We start from the raw sequence: 10,000 nt of genomic DNA on the forward strand, positions 1-10,000 counted from the left end.
GTCATGCATCGGTATCTTAAATCGCGCCGTAAAGTCGTTCACGTCATGCATCGGTATCTTAAATCGCGCCGAAAAGTCGGCTCACGTCATGCATCGGCGTCTTTTTTTTGTGCCACCGATGCATGACGTGAACGACTTTTCGGCTCGATTTAAGATACCGATGCATGACGTGAACGACTTTACGGCGCGATTTAAGATACCGATGCATGACGTGAACGACTTTTCGGCGCGATTTAAGATACCGATGCATGACGTGAACGACTTTACGGCGCGATTTAAAGCTATACCGATGCATGACGTAAACAAGATCACACCGATGCAGCACGTTAACATTAAAGCCCGCCTAATCCGATCGATGGAGGCCGTCTCGAGTGTCCAACTTGCTCACAAGAGCCGAGAAACAAACCGATGCATCACGTAGACAAGATCGTACCGAATGTTAACACAATCCAAAAGGAAATAATCTTAGATGAATATCGATTCTGATTATTGATTTTTCTTTCGCGATATTGATAGAAGACATCTGAATGAATTTCGAATTAATTCCGAAATCAAAAAAATATTTTCAATAAATTTTTTTTCTAGAGTACCTCGGTCTTTTCTATTTTTTTTCCAAGTTTCGTACGTCAATCAACATACATCCCAGAAAAAATCATCTCTCTAACTATCCTGGTTCAAAAGTTGTATCGGAACTTTTCACGTCGAAAAAGAACATAGGCGAAAAAGGACGTGAACATTATTCCTTATAAAAATCAAACCCGACCATGGATTTTGATTCTGATTGTTGATTATCGCTATTAGAACACATTAGGAGGCAACCAAATCAAATTTGAGAAAATTCCACAATCAGAAAATTTTTTTCGAAAAAAAAAAAAAAATTCGAGAACACCTCGGTCATGGCAAGTTATTTCCCACAATCCATTCCCCAATCAACGTACATCCCAGAAAAAATCATCTCTCTAACTATCCTAGTTCAAAAGTTGTATCGGAACATTTTCACGTCGAAAATATATCTCTAAGTCCAGACCGATGCACCACGTAATCTCGGGCAGACCGATGCACAACGTAAATGACGATCGGGACCGGGGCGATCGGTCGTATCTGACACCGCCGGCTCGGTTCTAACATCGTCAATGAGTCGGGGTTGTAAAAAAGGACGTGAACATTTTTCCTTATAAAAATCAAACCCGACCATGGATTTTGATTCTGATTGTTGATTATCGCTACTAGAACATATAAGGAGGCAACCAAATCAAATTTGAGAAAATTCCACGATCAGAAAATTTTTTTCGAAAAAAAAAAAAAATCGTAATCACCTCGGTCATGGCGAGTTATTTTCCGTATTTCATTCCACAATCAACGTACAACATAGAAGAAATCATCTCTCTAACTATCCTGGTTCAAAAGTTGTATCGGAACATTTCACGTCGTAATATCTCGCCAAGTCCAGACCTCGGCGATAGGTAGTATCTGACACCGTCCGCTCGGGACTGACATCGACTTGGACTCGGGCTGATGATGGGGAGGCGTTTAAGGACGTGAACATTTTTCCTTATAAAAATTAAAGTCGACAATGAATATTGATTCTGATTACTGATTTACGCTTTAAAAACACATTAGAAGGCAACCAAATCGAATTTGAGGAAATTCCACGATCAGAAAATTTTTTTCGAAAAAAAAAAAAATTCGAGGACACCTCGGTCATGGCAAGTTATTTCCCACAATCCATTCCCCGATCCACGTACATCCCAGAAAAAATCATCTCTCTAACTATCCTGGTTCAAAAGTTGTATCGGAACATTTTCACGTCGAAAATATATCTCTAAGTCCAAACCGATGCACCACGTAAACTAGGGCAGACCGATGCACCACGTAATATCGGGCAGACCGATGCAGAACGTAAACTCGATCATACCGATGCTTCACGTAATCTCGATCTTACCGATGCACCACGTAAACAAGGGCAGACCGATGCAGAACGTAAAGTAGATCTTACCGATGCACCACGTAATCTCGATCTTACCGATGCACCACGTAATCTCCATCTTACCGATGCACCACGTGAACTGGATCTTACCGATGCACCACGTAATCTCAATCTTACCGATGCACCACGTGAACTGGATCTTACCGATGCAGAACGTGAATTGGATCTTACCGATGCACCACGTAAACTCGATCTTACCGATGCACCACGTAATCTCGATCTTACCGATGCACCACGTGAACTGGATCTTACCGATGCAGAACGTGAATTGGATCTTACCGATGCACCACGTAAACTCGATCTTACCGATGCACCACGTAATCTCAATCTTACCGATGCACCACGTGAACTGGATCTTACCGATGCAGAACGTGAATTGGATCTTACCGATGCACCACGTAAACTCGATCTTACCGATGCACCACGTAATCTCAATCTTACCGATGCACCACGTGAACTGGATCTTACCGATGCAGAACGTGAATTGGATCTTACCGATGCACCACGTAAACTCGATCTTACCGATGCACCACGTAATCTCGATCTTACCGATGCACCACGTGAACTGGATCTTACCGATGCAGAACGTGAATTGGATCTTACCGATGCACCACGTAAACTCGATCTTACCGATGCACCACGTAATCTCAATCTTACCGATGCATCACGTAATCTCGATCTTACCGATGCAGAACGTAAACTCGATCATACCGATGCACCACGTTATCTCGGCAGACCGATGCAGAACGTAAAAAAAAAGCTTACAGCACGCGGTGTTCCCAAGCGGTCACCCATCCAAGTACTAACCGCGCCCGACGCTGCTTGGCTTCAGTGTTCAATTCAATTCAATTCAATTCAAACATGTATATTTGGTGTTAAGAAATACATTATAAGTTGGTATATGAACTTATTTATAATACATTGGGGGGGCTATAAAGCTTCTACTTAGTACAAGTATATACATTTAATTATGATAATAAAAATGATTGAATATCTTAAAATAATTGGGGATAAGGGAGATTTTTGTTTAATATCGTTTATTTATTTATATGTTCTCATTAGGAATTATTCAGGAAAATTAAAAATAAAAACCTGATTGAAATAATTTGGGGTAGGAAGTGGGGAGGTAGGGGGATATATACATATATTTACACATATTTACAGTTATTTACAATTGGAAGTTGAGTTCCGTTATGCTAATCGGCGAGATACGAATCGGTTAGGTCGCCATTTGCTGGATGTGGCCAGTCCCTTTCGTCGTAAGTCCGCTCGTGCCGCTATTGGGTCGAAACCCGGGGGCCGATTGGTCATTACGATTACGGGGCGATGGACACACCTTTTGCAATGGCGGTTCTAGCGTTCATCGAATCTCGTCGATAAGACACCATTTTCAAAATGTCGTTGAGTGACAATACCAGCTTTAGCGGGTGGCGTTTCTATGGGGATTGGCTTGGGGTTTTAGGAATGTAGGAAGGTGTTGGTAAGGGAGGGAATGGGGAAGTCGGGAGTTTGTTGCGTGGATTCGCGATTTCGTTATATTTTTTGTCAGTCTGTTTGAGTTGCACTGGAATTGGTAGAAGTCATTGGAGATTTTGTTTATGTATTCTCGTATTGTCGGTATGTTTGCTTGTTCGTGTAGGTCTGAGATTCTTGTAAAGTACGGCTTGTTTAGAGCCAGTCTTAGTGCTTTGTTCTGTAAACTTTGTATCGATCTCAAAGGGTAGGGTCTCAGGTGGCAGAAGGCCGGCGCGGCGTAAGTGATGATCGATCTTATATATGAGGTGTATAAAAGAATTTTGTTATCTGAATTTAAATGACTTTTTTTGCACAATAGAGGATATAGCTTCTTTTTTGTTGCATAACCTTTGGCGACTTGATTTTTGATGTGTCGGTGAAAGTTAAGTCTTTCATCTAGTTCAACTCCTAGGTATTTGATACTGTTTTTGGGTTGAACTTCGATGTCACCTATTTTTAATTTATTTTGGATAATTTTATTATTTTTTCTTCTGCTAAACACGATTTGTTCGGTTTTCGCTTCGTTCAGTTTGATTTTCCATCTGTCAAAATATTTATGAAGAATTTTGAGATGGGTTTTAAGCTCGTTGTTAGCGTCTTCAGCGCAGTTTGAATGAGCATATATTGCTGTATCATCTGCGAAGAGTGCTAGGTTTGTATTTTTGTGCATTGGGATATCTTGGACATAGATATTAAATAATCTAGGTCCGAGGACAGAGCCCTGTACAATGCCCGCAGTAATGTCGATGGGGTCGGATATTTCCTTTCCTACTCGGACAGTGAATTTCCTATCTGATAAGTAGGAGTTCACCAGTTTCGTAATGAACTTGGGGAACTCTAATTTTATCATTTTGTAGGTCAGGCCCTCTATCCAGACTTTATCGAAAGCTTTTTCGATATCTAGAAGGAGCAGGACCGTATGATTTTTGATATTGAAATTGTTAATAATATCTACGACTATTCTGCATGTTTGCTGTGTCGAGCTGTGTTTTGCCTTGAATCCAAACTGATGGTCGTCTTTAATCTGGTTATTTTTAATTACTGAATTGATTTTAGTCAGCAGTATTTTCTCAGTCAATTTACTAAGGTTAGATAATAGGCTGATCGGGCGATAATTACTCGGAGAGGTCGTGATCTTTCCGGATTTGGGGATGGGCGTAACTATCGCCGTTTTCCAGCACTTAGGCCAGTACTGGAATTTAAAAATTGCGTTAATAATATAGTTCAATTGAACTATTGATTTTTTAGAAAGATTTCTGATCAGCCTATTATCTATTTCGTCGTTTCCCGGAGCTTTCTTCATCGGGAGTTTTTTAATTAATTCGAAAATTTCCGTTGGGTTCGTTAAGAACTTTTGTTCTGGTTTAACGAACCTGTTGGAGTTAAGGAAATTTTCTACTGTTTTACGTATGTCCGCCTGTTCATGGTCATCGGCTTGAGAAATATGATGAGCGGTTTCGAAGGTTTCCGCTAATATGTTCGCTTTTTCTTTATCGGTAGAGAATTCCGCGGAATTTTGGATTAAGATGGGAACCTCGGAGTATTTTTTGATATTACTTTGGACTGTTTTCCAAAGGAAGGTTCTGTCGTTATTTATTTTAGTGAGTTTTTGTTCCCATCTTTCATTCTGGAGGTTTTTGATTTCTTTCCGGATTTCGCGAGTATAAATGTTGAGAATTTCTTTGTCTATTGAATTTCTATGTTTTTGCCAAAGTTTCCTAGTTCTATTTCTCGATTTGATAAGATCGATTATATGAGGGGGGAGTTTTTTGTACGCTAAATTTTGTTGTTTTTTAGGGGTTGTTTTATCGCGAGCATATTTGAGGGCCTTCGTAAACGTCTCGATTTCCCTTTCGATTTCTGAGGCGGTTTCAATTTTGTTGTTGATAGCGATTTTGCTATCCAATTTTTTACGAAAGATATCCCAGTTGGTGACTGAGTAGTCGTACACCAACTTGGCTGGGTTTCTTTCGATATCAATGTTGACTTTGAAAATAACTGGGTTGTGGTCAGATCCCAGTTGACAACTAGTTTCTGGGATACTGTTTATGCGGACGTTTTTGGTAAGCACCAAATCTATTGTACTTGGTGCTTTGCCATTGCCCGGGAAATGTGTATGTCCACTAGGGACGTTCAAGGTTATATAATTGTTGGATTCAAGGAAACTGAAAAGGCGATTCCCGTTAGTATTTCTGCAATTGCAGTTCCACTCTTCGTGCTTAGCGTTCAAGTCGCCTAGAACGATAACGTTGGCGGTTTTTTTAATTGTAAACAGGTTCCTTAAACAATTATTGGTGAATTTGTTACTAGGGCTGTTGTACACCGCCGTAATAACGAAGTTTTCATTAAAAATTACACTAATATTCTCTATTGTGCACTTTACTTTGGGTAAAGGCGAGATGGTGGATGCGCTACTAAGACTGTTCTTCACAAGAATGGCGACTCCACCAAAACCAGAATTGTCGTTTCGGTCCGCTCTAAAGGTTCTGTAACCGTTAATGAAGAATTTGTTTATGTCTTTCAGTCTAGTCTCGTTAATTGTAAGTACGTCTATTTTGTTGAAATTTAGAAAGTTCTCAATTTCGGTGTGTTTTTGAGACACACCGTTGGCGTTCCACGTAACTATTTTCAAGGACTTAGAATCCATTTGAGGTAATTACATATTCAAAGAATATTTTCGACCGTTCCTGTTGAGAAGCGGCACTCTCCAATTTTTTATTTAAAAGCTTTATACTTTCAAGGAATTTATTTAGGTTGATATAAGAATTGAGTTTTTTAAATTCATTTTGAATTTCCTCAAATGGATTTCCTGTTGATTGGAATTCCGGGGATGGCGTAGGTGGGATATTTGGCAGGATGGTGGGTGCGCTTTTGCTGGTATTGTCACTCACCTTATTTGCTTTGATTGTCGCCTCATAGGCGGCTTTCCTCTGTTCCCAGGGGTTGCTTTCTGGAATTGGGGCTGGCCTGTATCTCGGTTTGGGGGCGACTGCGGCTCTGGAACTCCTGGAGTTCTTCTTTTCGATTATAGATTTGTAGATTGGACAGTCAATGCTGTTTGCCGGGTGACTTCCATGGCAATTAATGCACTTAGCCAAGGTTGTTATTGGTTTGGGGCAGTTCATCGTCAAATGCGACTCGGCGCATTTGAGGCATTTTTCCGCCCTATGGCAGTTGGCGGTGGCATGGCCCCACAACTGGCATCTGTGGCACTGAATGATTTCTTTTTTGGTGGTGTACCGATTCCACCTAATTTTAGTGTAGCTTACAACTTTTATGTGTTGTTGTAGCTGTTTTAAGGTGACTGTATTGTCGGTCACCACCATGTAGGCCGGGGATTGCGTCGCCCTCATCTTATGGATTTGTATTACAGGAACATTCTGGCCTATTAAGTCGTCCTTAATTTCCTCCAGCTCGATGTCTTGCTCTAGGCCCCTCAACGTAAAGGCGTGGGTCTTAAGGTGTTTGGGGGTATAAGTGTGGTACTGTATACCATTTTTGTCCAAGAATTTCATGATTTTTTCTTGGTCCTTCAAGGTTTCACTGTATATGGTGGTGTCATTTACCCCATATTTTAAGTAGAAGTTTCCGTCTACTTCGGATTTTATTTCCCTCACTTTTCTGGCGTGATTTGTAAATACCCCCAGTACGACAATTGGGGGCGGTTTTTTGGCAGATTTAGGTTCAACTTCGTCCTTCGTAGTTTCAGGGAGGTAGTTGAATCTATTTTTGATTTCAACGTGCTGGACCGTCTTTCTTTTTAATGTTTTTTTGGTGGTTGGGTGCGTGAATTTGGGATTGCTGATATCGGTAGTCCTCGATTTTTTGGTTGGTGCGGTGGAGGTGGAGCTTTCCTCGCCGGAACTTGTATCGTTGTTCTCGATTTCCATCTTATCGAGCGTCATTTTCGATTTAAATTCCTCGCTCGGAGGAATTTAAATTAGAAACTTTAGTCACTTTCACTTCAAATACGGTCAGTTTTGTCCAAATCGACCCAAAACAGGTAAATTTCAGGTAGATTTCACTAACACTTGGGTTTGGAATGCGGCTAGTCGCCGTAAAGTCTAGACAGAGCGGCTTCACTTCGGAATGCGGCCAACGCCGGAGGGGTTTTACGCCCTGTTTCGTCTACGGAATGTGGCGAATCGCCCGAGGGCATGAGACGAACACTTGAAACACTTTCACAATTATACAGGTAATTCTGAGAGGTCTGGAGACGACAACCTTTCGGCGCAAGGGTCTGACGAGAACTGGCAATTTCAGCGTGGTATGGCCGTAAACAACAAATATAGCGATATTTTCTATGATATCTCACTTTTTGGGAGCGGAAAGGACGTGAACGTTTTTCCTTATAAAAAATGAAATAACTTTTGGATATTAATTCTGATTGTTGATTTAAGTTTTAAGAACACATTAGGACATATCTCAATGAAATTTGAGGGATTTCCGAAATCGAAAAATATTTTTCGAAAAAAAAAAAAAATCCCAGAAGACCTCGGTCATCTCAAGTTTATTTCCATATTCTATTACACAATCAACGTACATCACAAAAGGAACCATCTCTCTAACTATCACAGTTAAATTTTTGTATCGGAACATTTCACGTCGGAATATCTCGCTAAGTCCAGACCGGGGAGATCGGTCGCATTTGACACCGTCCGCTCCGGTCTAACATCGTCTTGGAGTCGGGGTAACGATGGAGAGGCGTTTAAGGACGTGAACATTTTTCCTTATAAAAATTAAAGTCGACAATGAATATTGATTCTGATTACTGATTTACTCTTTTAGAACACATTAGAAGGCAACGAAATCAAATTTGAGGAAATTTCAAGATCAGAAAATTTTTTTCGAAAAAAAAAAAAATTCAAGAACACCTGGGTCATGGCAAGTTATTTCCCACAATCCATTCCACAATCAACGTACAACATAGAAGAAATCATCTCTCTAACTATCCTGGTTCAAAAGTTGTATCGGAACATTTCACGTCGAAATACCTCGCCAAGTCCAGACCGGGGCGATAGGTAGTATCTGACACCGTCCGCTCGGGACTGACATCGACTTGGACTCGGGCTAATGATGGGGAGGCGTTTAAGGACGTGAACATTTTTCCTTATAAAAATTAAAGTCGACAATGAATATTGATTCTGATTACTGATTTACGCTTTAAAAACACATTAGAAGGCAACCAAATCAAATTTGAGGAAATTCCAAAATCAGAAAATTTTTTTTCAAAAAAAAAAAAATCCGAAAAATATTTTTCGATTCTGATTACTGATTTACTCTTTTAGAACACATTAGAAGGCAACGAAATCAAATTTGAGTGAAATCCAAAATCAGAAAATATTTTTCGAAAAAAAAAAAAAATTCGAGAACACCTCGGTCATGGCAAGTTATTTTCCACAATCCATTCCCCAATCAACGTACATCCCAGAAAAAATCATCTCTCTAACTATCCTGGTTCAAAAGTTGTATCGGAACATTTTCACGTCGAAAATATATCTCAGAGTCCAGACCGATGCAGAACGTAAACTCGATCATACCGATGCTTCACGTAATCTCGATCTTACCGATGCACAACGTAAACTAGATCACACCGATGCAGAACGTAAACTCGATCATACCGATGCACCACGTAAACTCAGGCAGACCGATGCAGAACGTGAACTCGATCTTACCGATGCACCACGTAATCTCGATCTTACCGATGCACCACGTAAACTCGGGCAGACCGATGCAGAACGTGAACTCGATCTTACCGATGCACCACGTAAACTAGGGCTGACCGATGCATCACGTAAACGACGATCGAGAGGCGCGAAAGGACGTGAACGTTTTTCATTATAAAAATTGAAATAAATGATAAATAATGATTCTGATTGTTGGTTATCATTTTTAATAAGCATTAGGAGGCAACCAAATGAAATTTGAGGAAATTCCGATAATAGAAAATTTTTTCGAAAAAAAAAAAAAATTCATGAAATCCTCGGTCATCGCAAAATATTTACCATATTCTGTTCGATAATCAACGTATATTTAAGAAGGAATCATATCTGTATCTATCTTGGTTCAAATTTTGTATCGGAACATTTTGACCAAAGTCCGAGCTTCGGCCGAAACAGACACCGCTGACCTGGCCTATCGATCGACCGAGAGTCGGGGATAGAGCGTAAGTGTTGTCTGGAGGGGAACCCTGTGCTCTCCTGACATATATAGGGAAGGTGGTCGCGTTGGGCGATGCAGAACGTTTGGATCGGGAATTATATTTTTGGTTCAGCTATTGGAATATGGTTTATTGTTGGTATATATTGGCGAAATAACGTTCTTACTGACTGGGGATATTCATAAAAATGAGTCCGGAGATTTTCAGATCGAAGTCCGAGTGATCCGACTTGGAAGGCGTGTTGGGTGGGTCGAGATGGCTTAGATAGATCAGACGAGGCGGGCTAAGTGTTGACGTCATGCATCGGTCCATTTTCAGATTGAGTCCGAGTAATCCGA

The sequence above is a fragment of the Harmonia axyridis genome, chromosome X (genome assembly GCF_914767665.1).
Source record: "Harmonia axyridis chromosome X, icHarAxyr1.1, whole genome shotgun sequence".
Lineage (NCBI taxonomy): Eukaryota > Metazoa > Arthropoda > Insecta > Coleoptera > Coccinellidae > Harmonia > Harmonia axyridis.